The sequence below is a fragment of the Phocoena sinus genome, chromosome 13 (assembly GCF_008692025.1).
Source record: "Phocoena sinus isolate mPhoSin1 chromosome 13, mPhoSin1.pri, whole genome shotgun sequence".
Taxonomy (NCBI): Eukaryota; Metazoa; Chordata; class Mammalia; order Artiodactyla; family Phocoenidae; genus Phocoena; species Phocoena sinus.
Genome location: NC_045775.1, coordinates 22,882,628 through 22,901,358, shown reverse-complemented (window position 1 = coordinate 22,901,358; position 18,731 = coordinate 22,882,628). Strand labels below are relative to the sequence as shown.

Genomic DNA, 18,731 nt, shown 5'->3' with positions numbered 1-18,731 from the left:
TAATCTATTGACATTTTTAACTTCAACCGTCAAAAATCTATTTTAGAGAAAAAGGGGAAAATATTTCCTTTTAGCGAACTGTTGTTAAAGAATATACATTGCTTAACACTGTCTCTCAGGGTCAACAGCATATGTAATCTTTTTAGGCAAAGCTCGGGAGTAATAGAAAACTACTACTATATATTTCCTAATAATAGGTGAAAACATTTTTTAAACACTGAGCTACTCTAAATGGGCGATGTTCTCTTTACTCGCAGTAACAAACGAGATGCTATCCCTTGTAGGTGCATCTCTAACTTCTCATAGGATCTGACACAGGTTCTATCATCTGTCATCCAGTAGCTCATGCCACGTGCTCATCACAAGAAAAAGATCTAGTTTAAAATGTGCTCATTATTTTCCAACATCCCAGAAAACTTCACTGAAAATTGACCGTATCACTTGTACAAATCTAAATCTAGGAGCTTATCGACACGATTTCACTTAACAATGCAGAGGATCTGTTTAGTTCATCCCAGCAGAAGATGGAAGGCCATGCCTTTTAAACCACATCACTTATACTACCTCTCTTTTCCAGGAAACATGAGCACTCAGAATAAATATGTCTAAATTAGACAGCTGCTGCACCCCAGCACACATATCAGAGATGACACAGAATGCTGAGAAAATGTTAGTAAAACTGAACTATGAAGCTTAAAAACTTCCAGTTTCTTGTGCACCAAATCTTTGCAGTCTGAAATATTACGAATCTCTGTATCTGTTCAAAATATAAGCAGAAAACTATATTACAAAACTAAATAAAGGTGATTTTAGATTATTTCAGTAGAAAGAATAGAATAAGTAAAGATGGTTAAGAGATAGCTTACTCTAGCAGATAATGCCATGCTAGATATTACTCAATGTGTGCTCTATTATACTTGTAAACCAACTCTATGTCTATCACCTTTACCTATCATGCTTACCTACCATCACCACCCCGCTCCAAAGAAACAGTCACCTTTCTGAGCTAAGAGGTTTGTTTCCAATTAGATTCATATGTTTTCTGAATACCAGCAGAAACTGGTAAAGAGTAAGGCAATTTCTTTTTTCTCATAAGGTACATGTTTACATGGACATGGATATTACATATCAAATAACTTAACACAGTGTTACTATGTTAAAGGTATTCAAGGTTTCTTGGATGCTAAAATTACTCGCCACCCAATACTTTGAATCATTTTGACATTACCCTGGCCACATAAATAGGAAAAGTTGTTGCCATACAGCATGGTGAACTTCCTCAAATACTAACAATTTCAAAAAGTAGCGCCTACCACAAAGACAGTCCTCCTTCAATACTATAGCTTCTCAGTATTCAAAGTCAGTCAGGATTTCTACTTGTTGGCTTCTACAAATTACCTACCTGGCAGTAAATTTGAGCAAAATAGTCTATGCCGGGTATGAAGCATCCTTTAAAGTCAAGGACCAGAAATAAAATTTAATAAATATTAATATGTACAAGGCACTACACTATTCTAGATGTTTCAGAGAATACAAAAATGAGTAACAGATGGTCCATGCTTGTTAGGTAGCTTACAATCTACTAGGGTGAATAAAATAGTACTAATAACTATAGACGATAAAACTGAGTGAAATATGTTCCATAACCTAAGTACAAGGAACATTTGTTATGCGAGTTCCTGAGAATCAGAAATGGTGCAGTGAAACAAGCATCACCGAGATGAGTCTTGAAAGATGAGTAGGCAGAAATAAGGGCATAAATTTAAAAGGGGAGCCCATTAAAGGAATAGCAGGCTGGAACTTAGGCACATCTAGTAAGAGGTAAGGCTGTTGTGGTTTTTTAGGACTCTCCTCAGTAATGCTTTATATACCTGATCAAACACCAAACCACTTAATTCCATGAGCACTGGAAACAGCTGATTTTTTGAAAGGAGACTATCCGATTCAAGCTGTCTTAGGAAGGTTAATCTGACTACAATCACACTTTGGGACTCAGCCATGTTTTTAATGCTCCAGCAAAATGACTAAGTGGTTTTCTTTCTGAGCTGGTTAAGAGGAAGCCACCTTTCAAAACCTCCCTTTCAAAGAGTGGGGTTTCCCATTCAAAACTATTTTCTAAAGTGATCTTCAGAGTGTACCTTTCATTTTTTTGTAGACTTGAGATCCTTAAAGATAGGAACTGTATCTTACACAACTATCACTTGCCACAGGAGCTACATTAATGTTTTATACACATTTAATAAATATTCAAATCCTAGATTTGACGTGGAAAGATGATTCATTCAACAAGATGTAATCAACTTCACTTTACATATCAGATATTTCAAACCCACAGAAGCTACTATATTACCTGAACAATGCAGTGAATATTCTTCATATTTTGTGTCTGCATTGCATTTTCCCCTGGTCCCATTCCCTTTCTTTCACACGAAAAGCCCAACATTCTACCTTTTGTCCCACTTAAGAAAGCTATACACCTCCACAAACTTCTGTATAGTTTTAGTTTAGAATCCTTTCCTAAAAGCGATTTCTGGATCTAAGGATCTGGGAATCTTGGTTAAACCTAGAGATGTGCTTAGCTGGACTGAGTATATACTTTCATTTCAAATCCTACTATGGGTACTTGGTGAGAATGGATTATGTAAAGATATCCAAGATTTAAAATTGGCCCCAATTAACTGTGTACATAACAGATGCAATAACAAGAATCAACTTCCCCAAAGTTTGATTTACATATGAATCCCATTACCCCGAATCAGCTCTGAGTAAATGCAACTTGTAACATGGCGCTAATATTTTGTTTTTTTTTCAGAGATACCTGGTCAATGCCCTAACATTAACATAAGTGCTAAAAACATAAGTGCTAACATAAGTGCTCAAAACCCACATGTGTCTAGTGGCTACCATATTGAACACTGAAGAAAGAACACTCCCCTCATCTCAGGAAGTTCTACTGAATCAAACTCTAGACAAGAAAACAATATACAAATGCCTGAAACAACAAGGAACAAAGGCTAACAACCTAAGCAAGCCCATGGTGGCATACTTAATTATACATAATTAACAAGAGAACAGTAAGCCTAAAAGTAACCAGATGTTCGCAGATTTACACTGGGATAAAGTGTAAAGTTGATTCTGTAACGTGAAGATCACTAGTATGTTTCAAAATTGGAGTTGTTATAAGCCATAAAAGACATCATATAAATATTTTTCTAAAAGCCTTGCTGATAGGGGCTGTTTCTGGTAAATCTGAAACGTCCGAAATAAATCCTGCAAAATACTATACCATGTGCCAAATCTTCTATAAAACAAATAAACATATTCATTCTATTTCAAGATTCAATCTTACAGCCCAAGTAGTCCATATCAAACGAGAGTATTTCAAAATGCATATTTATGTTAGCAAAATAGGATGGAAACCAGGATGGCTTTGCCTCATAAAAATGCAGAAAGCTAGACTTCTGCCAATTTCAATTATCTGCTTTCTCTGCACAGTTGCTACATGTCCCGCACCACGTGATCTTCTGCCATTTAAATGACTTTAATTCGTGCAGTAGATAACATAAATGACAAATGTCAATGTGAAAGTGAAGTACAATTAAAGTATTTGGCGGATGTTTCAAAGGAGGGTGTTTCTTCATCGAAATATTTAAAGGGCACCAATTTATACTATGACGTTGCTACAATGTGAAGCACAGTCTAGCTGGGAACATACAGCAAGTTATCATCCCATGAGAATATCCTCTGCTACATATCAAAACATTGTCTCAGAGTTTAAATCCAAATTGCCTACATAGTCTCTAGATTAATGAACAAGCTGACATCTAATACAAAAGAAAGCTGACATTATAAACCCACCAATTTAACCCACAAGGATGAGGCGTCTCTGTTTAGCAGTCTCAGCGCAAGTGTTTTCCCTAACTTCCCTTCCCATGATTTAGAATTAAGGAATCTCGGGGTAGCAAACGACCGGAAGCAGAGTCATTTGTCTTAGCTTTGAATTCTCACCGGCAAAAGGTTTCTCAAACAGCTTAATAAGCAAGGGGAGTAATGAGAGATGTGAAGAGGCCCCTTTCAGGAAAACCACGAAGGGCTGGGTACAGCACGCTGCCCATCGCTGCGCGCGAGAGGCTCTCCCAAGGGCGTCGGGGCGGTCAAAGCTGGAGCTGCGGAGCGGGGGCCGGAACTCAGTTCCGCCGTGGGGTCCAGCCCGTCCCACACACCTGGCAGCATCTCATCCTGAAGTTAAACAGGCGGTGCGGAACAGAAACCAGAAACCCGGCTCCCCGCCTGTGGGCCGTTCCAACCCCGCCCTCGCCCCAGGGAGGCCTCCAGAAGCCGGCGACTCCGGCGCCCACTGCAGGCGACCGCGGGGCTCCCAGCGCCTCCGCGCTGCCCTCCCCGAACCGTCAACCGGCCCTCGAGCACCCGCACCTCCGCGCCGTCCCGCCCCACCTGCCTCCTCCGGTCCTCTCCGGGCGGCCGACGGGGAACGCAGGGGCGCGGAGAGAAGGCTAAGAGGCGCGCTTCTCCTCCCCGCACCGGTCTCCGGTAGCCGGCCGCGAGGCCTCCCGCCGCGCCACGCTGCGCAGCGCAGCTCCGCGACCTCGTCCGGCCCCTCCCGCCTGCCGCCTCCGCGCCGCGCGCGCCGAAGCCGGGCCCCACGCGGGGTCGCGGCGCGCGCGCGCGCGCAGTGCAGGCGTCCCGGCGGCGCGCAGGCTTCGGCCCAGGCCCGCGCACGCGCCGGGGAGAGGAGACAGGCGGGGAGCGCGCGCTTGAGCTCGCCGCCTCCTGCCTTCGACCCCGGAGCCCCCTCCGCAGAGCGACGGTTGAGGCTCGAGGTTAGAAAGGTCTGGTGGGCTTCGGGCGTCAACCCTGCGAGGATGGGGCGCCACTGTGGTATTTCCACCGCAGCCGAGGCAGGCTCTCGGCGGAACCCCGCCTGGCCTTAGGCCATGCTTGGGGAAACAGCCCATGGCACGCTGAACAGACGCTCCTCCGTCAAAGCCCTTAGCTAGACCAGTCTGACTGGCCTCCCAGTCTCACATCCCTGGGCTGGAAGCACTCCAACACCTTCTTAGGGGCAGGCACTACGTCTTACCCTTTTTAGGCTCCCCAGTATCTAGCCCCGTGCATGGCGCAGAATAGGGCCATCAGTCAATTACCTGTTTGCAGGTCTTGCTGTAAAAAGCCTAGTCAAGGCTATAGCCAAGTTGAATGATTACACCCAAGGGTGTCAGTGTAGAGGCAGAAAAGGATGCATGAGTAGTCGTCCCAGAAGTTTATTTCCCCTGATGCTTTGCTCCCTTCTCACCCCCTTCTCTCCTGGTCCCCTTCTCCATCCCCCAAGAATCAGAAAGTGGTGATGAATGCTGACATCCTGGTCTGTGGAAGGAAAGGTGTTACTTGACACTTACTGAGTCCATTGTTTCCCCATGACTGAAGTTTGTAACACGGAGCCAGTAGTGTTCCCCTCTAACAACTTTCTCTGAGGCCTTTTTGTTCTGGCTCTGATATACCAACTACTACACAGTACTTCCACGTTCACCAAATGCAGTGCCTGGCAAGAGCAAATGTTGAACAAATTAATGTCTACCACGACTCTTCAAGCACAGAGATAAGTGCTCGGGCACTCTAGAGCATCTTTTCCTGTTAGAATAATTGATTCCAGACCCTGGAAAAGACCCCCCTCCATTTGCTTGAGTCCTCCTTACGATATCCTCCCACCAAGTTGCCATAGTTGAGCACCTCCAGTAACCAGGAATTCACTTCCTTTGAAAGCAGCCATTTTATCTTTGACCAGCCTTGTTGAAAAGTTCTTCCTACCTTGGAAGCTAAAATACAGTTCCCTGCATCTCCTCCTTATTGGGTTCTATTTCTACCCTGAAGACTCCAGATCATGTCCAACTCCAAGGAATCCAGGGAAAGCATTCTCAGTCCTTTAGGCTGCTCCTTATAAGACATGCTTAAGATTCCACTCACCAGCATTTTAAGGGTCTCTTTATGGTGCATCCCGGCTTGTCTAGAGCTCTCTTAAATGTGACGCTCAGGAACGAATGGGGTGTCCTGTTGAGTGCAGAGAGGAGAGAGACTGCCACCTGTTTCTTGGCCCTATGCTTCTATTAGCATAGCTCACAGTATCGAAATACTCATTTGCGACAGTCACATCCCGTTGTGGAATCGGGTGGAACATACTGTCAACTAAAATTCATAGCGCTTATGCAACGTTTAAACACCACGACCATCCCACAGTCCCTGGTCAGCTGCCAGTTTCTCTGTCCCTGCAGGTTCAGCACCTTATGCGTTCTCAGGGATGATGATGTGACACAGATGCTTCCTCCTCCCTTCGGGGGTTCCGCCTCCCTCTCTCTGCTCTCGTCACGCCCAGTTCTCGTCTGACCCCACCCACCTCTTTAACTGGTTAAAAGAAGGAAAATAATCTGCCCTTGGTTGGCTTGAAGCAACTGTAAATAAGCCCTATTGTCAGTAAGCCACAGAAATTCATAAAGATCTATGTGTAACAGAAGGTGCTGTTGGCAAACTTTCCACATATACAGTTCACTTTATTGCTGATTTAAATTATCCCTCTGAGAAACCACTGTTAGTGGTTGACAGGCTGTGGCTGGCTGAGTTGCTTTTCACTATAATGAAAGTCTCCGTGAGAACCAGCCAGGCCACTAGCTTTTTCTGCTACACCCAAACACTATACAGTGCCTTGGCAAATTCCCAGGATACCAAGCCATTAGAGAGAGAATCTCCCACTCACCTGCTTACATTTACTGAAAAAACTGAAGTTACTCCCTAGACCATCATCAAGAAGGCAAGCACTGATTGGAGTCATGCTTCTTGGAACACTCCATGGGTTATACAATCCTCAGACCAGGAGTTGGACTGGGTAATGATATGGGGCCAGAACTTGGAACATGAAACGTCCACTGGGATGGGAAGGCACAGGGGGAAATGGTCCAGCTGCAGCTGCTGAGATTCAGTTATATCTGAAGGCACAACAAGGTTCCTGGACAATGTAGCAATAAACCACAGTCCCAGGAGGTGACCAGCCTCAGTGGTCAGCATCCATGTGGAGAAGGGGACATTACTGACTGACCACAGTTTGATTCCTACCTATGGGATCTTACTTGCCTTCACTTTACCAATGAAGAATCAGACTCCAGGAGGCTGTGGAACTTGCTCACTGTACCCTGGGACAGAAATAGGATTCAAACCCTAGTCTGTCTATCATGAAGGCCTGTGTTGATCCACAATTTTGTATTATCTACACAGGGTGTACTTTGGGGCATTCAGGACACAGAAATGCTGCGTTGAGCAGCAGGGATCATTGAGAAATTCAGATAGCCAATCAGAATGTCAGCATCAGGAAGGTCTGTCAGGGGCTAACAGGACCACAGTCCATGAGAAAATGGTTAGGGGAAAAAAATCAAAAGAAGACAGTGTCACTGCTGGTACATGGACTGAGGTATTGGGCAGGATATGATTCACGGGGGAGGAAGACAAGGGCTTGTTTCCAGAATGTGAGTGTACAGGAGACATCCAGCTGTTAGAATTGGGGTGCCAGATTGGAGACCAACTAGCAGAGGTAGTTAAATATAGACTATCAGAGCACTGGGTAGAACCCCTAAAATCTTCCTATCATGTTTGCAGATGATATAATCATCACCATAAAAAACGCAACAGAATCAACTATTAGACATTATATGTGAGTACAACAAGGTTGCCAAATACAAGATCAATTTCTAAAAATCAATCATTTCCTCTACTTCATCAGTAAGCACCCAGGAAATATAATAGATTGTAAGAGACCATTCACAATATCAATAAAACTCTAAAGCACAATAGTCAAGAATTAACCTAGCAACTTGCAAGAACTTTATGGAGAAAATTTTAAAGTTCTATTTAAGGACATAAAAGAAGATTGAATAAAAAGAAGATATACAATGGATAGGATGACTTTACAGTGTAAAAATATCCATTTAATCTCTAAATTTAATGTTATACCAACCAAAATTCCATCAGGAACTCAAATTTTAAGGAACTTCAATAAAGTTACAAAATAGATAAGGAAAAATAAAATTTTAAATAGTTAAATCAATTTTGAAAAACAAGAGCAGAGAGAGGAAACCTACCCTGCCAGATATTACGTCATTACTACATAGTGATAAAAATAGTATGCTACTAGTACAGAAACAAATGGAACAGCCACACAGAATAGAACACTCAGAAGCAGACCCCTGGGACCTCAATATATGTAAATGTGGGGCTGCAAATCAATGAGAAAAATATAAATTATTTAGAAGATGGTTTGGGGGAAACTAGATTAGTTTAAGAAGAAAAAATAGAGTTGGATGCCCCATGTCTATCATATTCAAAGTGAACTCCAGATTGATTAAAGATCTACATTTGAAAAGTAGGTAGAATGTAGGAGAAAATCTGTATGAATAAGGGGTAGGGATTTACTTCATAAAACAAGACGGCAAAAGTGCAAACCTTAAAACAAAAGATTAGGTGATTTGACTATATCACAGTGAAGGTTTCTCTTCAATGAAAAATACCATGGAAAAAATCAACAGGCAGCCGACAAATTGGAAGAAGATAGATATTCAAAAGCAGCTAGGGATTCATATCTAAAATATGTAAGTAACTTTTGCAAATCAACAAAAAGAAGTCAGAGAATCCAATATAAAAGTGAGAAAAGGATAGGAATAGGTGATTCACAGAAGGGAAAGCCAGGATAGCAAGCACACAGAAGAGATGCTCAAACTCACTAGTAATGAGAGAAAGGAAAGACAGACAGTGTGATACTGCTGATAGCCACTGGTTTGCTGGTATATATCTTAAAAACAGCTGGGAGTTGAGGGAGAGTCCTAATTTGTAGTGTTTGTCAGTTTCCATGGTACAGATACTCTCACCCCTGCTGATTTCAAGCTACCAGTGTGAAGTCACTGAACAAGAAATTGGGAAGAAATGTGATCAGTCAGCTCTCATGAGTCAACTCCAACACACCACTATTTACCCATCAACCTGGCAAAAGTCAGAAAAGATAATCCCCAGTACTGGCAAAGATTTGGGGAAATGGGAATCCTCATGCACTGCTGATGAGAAGTTAAACTGCTAAATACATTCTGTAGAGCAATTTGGTAACATTTAGTAAAACAAACAAAAAAAAATTATCAGCATTCTTTATAACTCAGCAATCGCCTTCATAGATATGCCTCAAAGGAACCATTACAAGGGTCCTATAGGAGCTTCCAGGAAGCCAGTTTCTCATTTACTAGGTGATCTCTTCCAGTCCCTGGCTTTAAATACCATCTCTATTTTCATGATTCCAAAATGTCTGTCTCCAGCCCTGAACTTCAGACATATATTCATTTGTCTACTCAACATCTAATCTAGAGTATGCTCTAGATTAATAGACATCTGTTAATAGGCATCTCAAATATAACATGTTCAAAATAGAACCCTTACCCATAACCTTCCCATATCAATAAATGGCAACTCTACTCTTCCGTTGGCTCATAGAATCATCCTTTCCTTCTTTCATATTTCTGAATTCCACAAACTGAAGTCCCTTACTCATTCTTAAAAAAAAAAAAAAGTTCATGACATAATTTATTAATGAAGAAATTTCATCAATACCACTGAAATCCTTACAAATCAATAGTCACCAGAGATCCCAGGAACTTCCTACTGATGCTACTCGGGCTTGCCTTCCCCTGACCTATCTCCTTTTCTGTCTCAGGGCTTCAAATAGGGACTGCCTGCTGAAACGGACTGCAAACTGAAGACCTCACAAGCCTTATCATCTGAATCTGTGGTTCTCACTCCTTGTTGCACATTCACATCATCTGGATATCTTTCACCAAATACGTAAACCCTAAAGACTCCCTCAGGTATTCTAATTCAACTGATCTCATTTAGATCCAGCCTATTCTATAAGTTTATCCTCTCTTTCATTAGCCTGCTTCCAAAGAAGACAATAACAAATGAATTTTTCAGAACCACCTGTTCCTGTGCGGGGCCCTCCAGTTGGCGCCACTCACAAACATCTCGTGACATAACCACTTTTAAGAGTCTTCTTTACAGTCCGACATAAAAGAAGAAGGAGCAAAGGGAACTTTTCATGGCATCAGGATCAAAACTGCCACTGTTGTACAAGAGCTCAGTTTTTCATACTGGTCACTCCAGTTTTGGGCCACCAAGACAACTCCAGAAACATCTCTAGCACATAAAGACAGCATCAGGCCAGTTTCCACTAGGATGTTCATTCCAGTACTGCCCGCCCCCCGCATTGAAACTGACTCTAATCAAGCCTCTAGATATAACTATCATTCTATAGAAATTGTGAGTCATAAAGGAATATCACAGACAACACCAGGAGGATGCCATCTGCCAAATCCAAAATGTGGGAACTTCTACAGGGCAAAGAGCCAATTCCAAAAAATAGCTAAGGGGAACGGGTATAAATCAAGAGACATAAGAGCTGTATCTCCACAACCTGTAATATGCATACCTTGTTTGGACCTGGATTCAAACAAAGAAATGTAAAAAATCCTCTTGAGACAACTGGGGGAAGTTTAGTCCAAATTGGATACCAAATGACACCAAGAATTTTTTGTTGATTTTGTTATATATGATAATGACATGATTTTGTTTTTATTTTTAAAAATCCTTATCTGTTAGAGATTCATACTAAAGAATTTATGATAAAATGTTTAATATCTGGAATTTGCTTTAATATGCTCCATTATTTTAAAAAGTATGTGGTGGGAGGGATAAATGAAAAGAGAATGACAAAATATTGATAATTATTACAGCTGAATAATAGGAAAACTATTTTCTCCTTCTGTGTCAATTTGAAAATTTTTTCCCAATTAAAAGTTTTAAAAGAAGCTCCAGGAGGACAGAAGTTTTCGTCTATTTCTGTCACTGCTATATCCTCGGTAACTAGAACATATCTAGTATCGGGCCCATAGTAAAAATTTAATAAATATTTGTTGATTGAATGGGCCTGGTTCTTTAAGATTTCAGTCTCAGTAAAGGTAGATTATTATGTCCAAGGAATTTAGAAATCACAGAAGTTGTCTTTGTATCACATGCATGCACACACTCTAAAGTGGGAGGCATTCATACATCACTAAAGCTACATCAAGTTATCTTTCCAGCAGCTGTTTACAAAACCAATACAGCTTCATCTCTGTTCACTGGAAATCATCAGCTGCTATAATAACATCTTGATTAGGGGTTGAGAGAATGTCAGACCCACTGGAACTTCCTGAGAGTGGGTAGAGAGCAGCTTGCACCTTGTCAACAATGGATCAAATGACTCACCTAACAAAGAAAGCCATTGACAGACCAATTAGCTGGTACTGAGTCATGAGAAAGTCTCCTTTGTGACAAAAACAGCATTGATAATAAGATCGGTTCTGACATTCCATACCTAACCATATTTGCAACAGCAGGGAACAGTGAAAGTAAAAATAAGTGTGAATTGCTTTTTTAGATTTACACAGGGTTCAACCCAAGAAGAAGTTATAGTCTATCTTTTCAAGGCCCATCAAAATATATCAGGCAATATCTTTATCATCATCAAGGTAATCACAACCCTAATGCACTACTGAGGAAAAGCCACCTGAGATTCTAACGAGGGAAAAACGAAGGAATCTGTCAGCACTCTTCAAAACGGAAACCCCGCCTAACCTTTATGTCCCATATCTGATATACTCTCTTAAGAAAAGCCTGAAACAAAAGCATATTTTAAAATTCGAGCATTTTAAAGTGAAACTAAGCACCTAAGAATAGTTACCTTGAGTCTTAGCCTTTATCAATTAAATTTCTATAGATTTTTTAAAATAGCAAATGATTTTTATAAATGATTTCTCCACAGACAGCTTAGGTTTTATGTTTAATATGTGCTCAATAATGACCTGCATTCAGAATGGAGCTGAGGCAAGTTTTACAGATGCCCTTAGGGGATGGAAACCTACTCTTTCTGCGTTTCACATCACACTTCATCAACCACTTTGCCGCATAACGGTAACACGGCAACCACTTGGCTATTACGTAGTAATGTAAGAATTTATTAATTTTTTGGATATGTGCCCATTGCACAAAAGCACAGTGCCAGCAAAAAAAAAAAAAACCCAGCCACTCAGCTTTCTTGGGTGCTGTCCATCCAACAAGGTGCTGATGTTTCTTCAGCTTCACCCATGCCCTAACTCAGAATTCAAAGCAGGGAGTCTCTCAAGGTTCAGCTTGTCGAGTGAGGCAGCACACGCCTGCTAAGGAGCTGCATTTCACCAATTTAGAGGAATCGTTGCTAGTAACAATAGCCTAGCATCTTTGCAAGCAATGGCCAGAGACATCATGGACACTGTGTGTCTCTGTTGCAAAGACTACTGGCCACGCTCAGATCTCTGATGCATCTGAGATCCGGCACCTCCTAGCACACTGGTCCACACGGTCCTCAGCTCCTGCCATCCAAAGAGGCCCAAGAAAAGAGGTGTGACCTGTGAGGGGAGCTCCTGGTCCTCCTTTGTCAAGCATGTACTACATAATTCTAAGTATCATAAATGCCATTAGATACTGCCCTGTCCTCAGGGAGCTTATAGCCTAACTGAGAGGAAAAAAAATAAAATTCTCCAAAAAATGGGAAGCAGGATAGAATCCCAGGCTTTGAAGTCAGACATATAGGGTTTGCCTGGAACCGAGAGTGTTCCCGGGTTATGGCACTTTCAGTTTTAAAACAAGAAGAGTGCCAGGGATACCACAATAAGTTTGTCACCCTACAGACAGATGAAAGTTCAAGTTTAATTACCTTTGGGACCTTAACAAATAAAATAACTTCTCAAAGACTCGGATTCCTCATTTATAAAATGGGTATCAGAGTAGTACTACCATACCACATATTTCTTCTAAGAATTCAATAAGCTATTGTATAAAGAGAACTAAGCACAGTGCCTACTACTGAATAGTTGATCAATAAGTGTTAATTCTGTATATACAATCAATAATACAAGATAGCAATAATGAAAGACTGAATTAGATGTTTGTGGAACTAAAAACAATGAGATGAGATAATTGGATCATTAAGAAAAAGTTCCATAGTGATAGAATCAACAGAAAAAATATAGATTGCCCAATTCAATTTGAATGTGAGATAAACAGCAAGTAATTTTTTAAGTATAAGTATGTACTGTACTTTTAAAAGTTATTTGTGATTTATCTGACATTCAAATTTAACTGTCTAGGTATTTTATTTGCTTAAAATGGCAACCCTACATAGAGGAGGTAGAACTTAATTCGTCCTTTAGAGGAAGAGGGAAGAAAGAAATGCCAGGCAGAGGGATACACATGAGCTGCAGTGGACCAAAGACAGGAGCAATGCATGGGATGCCTTGTAAGTTTTTAGAGCAAACACTTTGAGATACAGGCTAAAGAGCCTAGATTTAATGCAGAATATATGGGAGAGTTAGAGGTAAGGTGCAGGGTCCTGGGATAAGGTGAGAATCAAAAGGAAGAGATGCTTCACAGAAAGAATGAATGAGACATTATGAAGGAAAAGAGTGGATTCCATATTTTGAAACCAAGCCACCTTGAGAGGGACTTTGTAGCCAAGGAGATCAAGTATGCGGCTATCATTATAGTTAGGTAAGTGGCCTGAATTCAGCCACCTCACTCCTGGTGGCAGCAGGAATGGGGGGAAGAAATGAGTTGGATGCAGAGAGATATTATGAAGGAAGACTATATGGAGAAGGCAGTAATTAAAATTCTAATGTGAATGTGTACTTTCGCTATAAAAACTTTTTTGAATCCCTGCAGGATCATTATTGGTGACCTAAATAAACAATTACGTATAACTCTAGAGAGGCATCTTGAGATAAGTTAATTCAGACCAAGAAAAAAAAAAAAATAGGGCATTTAATGCCCTCTTTGCTCTTCCCTTAGTAGTAAGAGGAGATTAAAGCTATGGGATTCATACATTTCCCTCCTTGCTTTCCCCCCTCCTCGGAGACTCCACAGGGTCCTCCTGCCCGCCAGAAATGACAGAGCCCTTCAAAGAGAGTGAGTTCAATGCAGCCAGGCAGTGAAGGGACTGGGAAACTCAGGGCAACTTCCCTTGGGGTCTGTGTTACTATTTTGGACCTCCCAAGCAAGTTACTTTTTCCTGATATGTGTACATGAAATTCTACTCTTGTAGCAAATGAAAAAGGTACAGACCCATTTGGTAGCTTTTCCCCAGAAGGGCAGTGCTTCTCCTTAGAAACACTCCCTGGCATGAGCCTGTAACTCTGATTCAAAGAAGCAAAGGGTTCAGAATATCTGCCTTGAGGTATGTGTGAAACCAAAACCCAATGATCCTAAAAGAACCAGACCTCAAAGATCTGCTTAGAAACTCAGCTTTAAGCATTTTATCAGCTTCTGATTGCTCACACTGACATTCTTTTCATTTTTTGAATTTTTGAATTTTATTTTATTTATTTTTTATACAGCACGTTCTTATTAGTTATCTATTTTATACATATTAGTGTATATATGTCAATCCCAATCTCCCAGTTCATCCCACCACCACCACCACCACCACCACTTTCCCCCCTTGGTGTCCATACACACTGACATTCTTCAAGGTCATTTCCCACCTCTGCCAAGCGTGATAAAGCCCACCCCTTCCAGACTGCCCTCTGCATCCTTGTGCATGCCATTTCTTCAGCTTACACTTTGCATCCAGTCAATCTCTATCTTTCCAAATCCTGCTACCTTTCCAGAGCCTTCCTACATCTCACCTCTTCCGTGGAGAGCTGGCTCCCTATCTACTCCAAACTACTACTCCTAATTTCTCCCTTTCACTTAAGGAAGGACACATATTAAAACCCAACTGTGGGCTTCCCTGGTGGTGCAGTGGTTGAGAGTCCGCCTGCTGGTGCAGGGGACACGGGTTCGTGCCCCGGTCTGGGAGGATCCCACATGCCGCGGAGCGGCTGGGCCCGTGAGCCATGGCCGCTGAGCCTGCGCATCCGGAGCCTGTGCTCCGCAAGGGGAGAGGCCACAACAGTGGGAGGCCCGTGTACCGCAAAAAAAAAAAAAAAAAAAACTGTAAACTATTTTGTATTAGTTGCTTATATGGAGGCACTTTGTTCAGCCTTCCCAGTGAGGTCTGTAGATTCCATGAGGGCAGGAATTATTTCTTTTTGCCTAAAAGCACAAATACCTACTTTCTGTATTAAATTTTAAAAATTAAAGTCATAACAAATGTATCACACTAATGCAAGATGTGAGCAGAAACTGTGAGGGGCTTGAAAGGCTTATAGGAATTCTCTATACTGTATGCTCAATTTTCTATGAACTTAAAGCTGCTCTTCAAAATTGAAGTCTACTAATTTAGAAATGTTTAATTGAATATCTTTTTCCAAATCCTGAGTTCCATCCTCTCTTTCAAGAAACAGAAAGAAGCAAAGAGAGAAAGGGGCAAAGAAGACATTTAAAAGATAGACCTACATATAAAAGTCAATTGCTTTCCTATATATTAACAATGAACAAATGGAATCAAAATTAGAAACACAACACCATAAACACTAGTACCAAAAAAAAAATCTATATGAGGAAAACTAGAAAATTCTGATCAAAGAAAGAAGATCTAAATACATATAGAGGTATTCCATGTTCACGGATAGGAAGACTCAATATTATTAAGATGTCAGTTCTTCCCAACTTGATCTATACATTCAATGCATTTCCAATCAAAATCCCAGTATTATCTTGTGGATAAGAACAAACTGATTCTAAAGCTTATATCGAAAGGCAAAAGGCCCAGAATAATCAACCCAGTATTGAAGAAGAACAAAGTCACAGGACTGACAAGACTCAATGTAAAGACTTAACCATAACACTATAGTAATCAAGACAATGTGGTATTGGCAAAAGAAAAGACAAATAGATAAATGAAACAGAATAGAAAGCCCAAAAATGTACCCACACAAATAGAGTCAACCAATCATTGAAAAAGGAACAAAGGCAATTCAATGTAAAAAGGATAGTGTTTTCAACAAATTGTGCTGGAACAACTGGACATCCACATGCAAAAAAATAAATCTAGACACAAATCTTAAACAAAAATTAACTCCATATAGATCATAGACATAAATGTAAAATGCAAAACTGTAAAACTTCTAGAAGATAATAACATAGGAGAAAATCTAGGTAACTTGCATTTGGTCATAACTTTTTACATACAACATCAAATACACAATTCATGGAAGAAGAAATTAACAAATTGGACCTTATTTGAATTAAAACCTTCTGCTATGCAAAAGACCCTGTTAAGAGAATGAAAAGGCATCCATAAACAGGGAGAAAATTTTTGCAAAACACATATCTGATGAAGGACTTGTACCCAAAATATACAAGAACTCCTAAAACACACCAATAAGAAATCAACCCAACTAGAAAAATGGGCAAAATATCTGAATAGCCTTGACCACAGAAAATATATATACAGATGGCAAGCAAGCACATGAAAAGATGCTCAACATTGTAATCTATTAGGGAAGTGTAAATTAAAATGAGATATCACTACAAACCCATTAGAATGCTAAAACCCTAAACAAGAATTTGGAACAACCGGAACTCTCATTCATTCATTGCCGGTAGGATTGAAAAATGGTACAGCCACTTTGAAACACAGTTTAGCAGTTTCTTACAAAGTTAAGTATAGTCTTACCACATGATCCAGCAATCTCATTCCTAGGTGCTTACCCAAGTGATCTGAAAACATTATGTCCATACAAAACATGCACATAAATGTGTATAGCAGCTTTATTCATAATTACAAAAAAACTGGACACAACTAAGACATCCTTCAATAAGCGAATGGATAAACAAATTGTGGTACGTCTATACAATGGAATATTATTCAGCAATAAAATGTAATGAGCTATCAAGCCATGAAAAGACTTGGGGGAATCTTAAATATATATTGTTAAGTGAAAGAAGCCAGTCTGAAAAATCTACAATACTATATGATTCCAACCATATGACATTCTGGAAAAGGCAAAACTGGAGACAGTAAAAAGATCATTGGTTGCCAGGGGCTGGGGAGGGAGGGAGGAAAGGACAAATATATGCAGCATGGGGATTTTTAAGGGCAGTGGAATTATTTTTTATGATATTATAATGATGAATACACAACATTATGCACTTGTCAAAACTCATAGACTGTACAACACGAAGAATGAACTCTAACATCAACTATGGACTTTAGTTAAAAATAATGTATCAATACTGGCTTATCAATTGTAAAAAGGAAAAAAATAAAAGGTGGATTGTGAAGCATTTTTAATGCTCTATTCAGGTTTTTAAGCGCTGAACTGACTTTCTGACTTTTTGATGCTATTGGGTAGGAAAGGATGCATTTATGTAAAACATACCTAAATTGCCTCACAGTCTATGTCCAGTTACTGAAACCCATGTTAACTTGTCCAAAATAATAGTATGCTTTGTCCAGCACGCTCACCTGTGCCTTAGCAGAAATGAGACTTCACCAGAGGCCTAGGCGGGCACAAGATTCATTTTATGATGAAACTTACCCAAATCATGTCACGGTCTTCTTAATGTCATCCAGAAAAAATTTTTTTCAATTTCTCATGGGTCTTCCTCAGCAAGAGCACAAATTGTTTAGAGTGTTGGCTGGGAGTGTATGGAAATAGGTGTATTCATAATGGGCTCCCTTGGACCCATATGCAGATTCCAGCTAGAGAAATTCTGGGTGGTGGTGGCAGGCTTTGTCTTGCCTCCCTGGGGTGGAGTCCTCCTTTAAGTGTACTAGCCTGCTTCTCTACAGGCAGCAAATACACAATAATGACATTGCCTGTGGTGCTATGGATACCAGATTTAAAGGGCCAGAGGCCATTAGCTATGACCCTTAACCTACCTCTTATGCTCCAGCAGCAATGGCAGAGGAGGAGGAATCGTTAATGGGGCCTGGCCCTTCACTTCATGGCAAGGAAGAAGCCTGGGAAGCTGAAGATACTCTCCCAAAGAGAGATGGGGGAACCAATACCCCGACTCATTCTTCTCCCTCCCTCCAAGTTCCTGCCAATGCCTCTCAAAGGTGGGAGCCCTAGGGCCCTGCCCATCCCCCAGGGTACCAAGGCTTGGCAGTGGGCCTAGAAGGGGCAAACAGAAGATATTCAGAAGAACCTGCAATTTCATACTTCCCCCTTTTAGAATCATAGGCTTATCATCTGGACTGAACCGCCTCAGAACTTCAACACATGTTCTTGTTCCACCAACAAGCATTAGCTCTGCTTTCTAATATAAAGAGAACATTTTGAACAGAAATTTGAATATATTTTGTCATGATTTCTGATGATAAGACATTGTGTTGACTTTTTGCACTGCAGCCACAGATAAGCAATAACACGGAAGAGCATCCCGTAATGATCCCATGGTCTGTTCTTGAGAATTTACTGATACCTGGCTGCCTGTAAGTATTGGAGCCAGTACAGATTTCACAGTTACTGACTCATGTGTGCAAAAACGTAATTTTCTCTATTCTCCTATAATTGAGTGTAATTTCAATTTATAATTGAGAAAATTTAATCTAGTCACTCTCAGAGAAATTCATTTGAATTCAGTCATTTCTTAGTCAATTCAAGTTTATAATTCAGTCACAATTAGGTTGAAAACGTCCTCTCTTTTATCCTCCCTGCCCTCTCCTCTTC

At 40.7% G+C, this 18,731-nt stretch overlaps 1 protein-coding gene across 3 annotated transcripts in view; it reads right to left on the bottom strand.

Moving 5' to 3' along the window:
• Positions 1-4,627, bottom strand: part of CLIP4 (CAP-Gly domain containing linker protein family member 4) — a 62,742-nt gene extending 58,115 nt beyond the window's left edge. For 2 of the 3 annotated variants that reach the window (XM_032653287.1, XM_032653289.1), the window contains exon 1: positions 4,456-4,574. The gene's annotated coding sequence lies outside the window, so the exon portion shown is untranslated. Of the gene's footprint in view, positions 1-4,455 lie in introns of all 3 variants that reach the window. The other variant, XM_032653288.1, reaches the window with a different exon arrangement.
• Positions 4,628-18,731: the final 14,104 nt, after the last annotated feature.